Source organism: Humulus lupulus, chromosome 3 (assembly GCF_963169125.1).
Source record: "Humulus lupulus chromosome 3, drHumLupu1.1, whole genome shotgun sequence".
Lineage (NCBI taxonomy): Eukaryota > Viridiplantae > Streptophyta > Magnoliopsida > Rosales > Cannabaceae > Humulus > Humulus lupulus.
This window is the reverse complement of record NC_084795.1, coordinates 35,813,901-35,815,040: the sequence shown is the minus strand read 5'-3', so window position 1 is coordinate 35,815,040 and position 1,140 is coordinate 35,813,901.

Here is a 1,140-nt window from a genome sequence, read left to right as displayed (position 1 = left end):
CTGCACCACATACCACCCGTGAGCCAAGGCTCAATAAGAAAACTTAATTCGCATGCACAAATGATCAACATTACACATGTAGTAAACTTAGACCGATCGAACCAATAATTACATAACATACGCAACCAGCTAGACAATAACAAAACAATTTAATCCAACTTGTAACTCAAACTCAGCTTTCAGTACAATTAGTTAAGTGTCGGCGCCCTTAGGCCGATCCCTTTAGTTATTTAGCTGACCCCGACTCGCTTAGACCGAGCTGCGTTCCACACACTTAACATCAACCCCGCCTCCCTTAGACCGGACTGTCAGATCAAATATAACATATAAATAGATTGCGCAACACGCCATCGAAAACAACATGAACCAACATGCCTATCCAGATATTCTCAAACACAGATACATTTACAATCTCACATTTATTCTTTACAGGGTGGTCTCAGCCCCATTCACAAGCCGGGTGCAGTTTTCTTAGCTCGAATCCGGAGCTGAAGATGTAGAGAGGTCCCGAGCACAATCCTCAATCTCGAGCCTTAACAGTAACCCTAGTCACAAAGTGACAATGGATAACTATAAAAATCCAAACTCATTAAATGCTTCAAGAATAACATACCAGCCTTCGGGACCTCAAATTCTACTAAACCGAGTAGTAGAACCTTTCCGGAACACTTAGGTTTAAGTTCTTTAGCCCAAAACCTAATTTGGCTAAGGCTGCCTAGGCGAATCGTGTCTTGGCACTAAGGGTCGCGGCGCGCCTCCAAGTTAGAGGAGCCAGCCCCTAAACTCCCAGGGACACGCGCTATGACTTGCCACTTAGGGGCACAACGCGCCTATGAAATAGCAAGCCCCCTAGGGCTTTTCCAGTCACGTGGGCAGCAGTGCCCAAGAACAAGGTCGCGGCGCGACCCCGCGAACCCATAAATCCTAGGGCTCTTCCTGCATTTTCTCCCAACCAAATTTAACAAAAGTTCATTGTAACCTTGAACTAAAACTAGAATTGAGTCTAGGACTCTTAGCAACACAACCTAGGCATTATTTTTACCCCAAAATCAACCACAATTCTCACCTCAATTCAGCAATTAAAGCAACATAAAAACCCAGAAAAAACCTATCTTAATAATCAGAATTTCAAAAAGAATC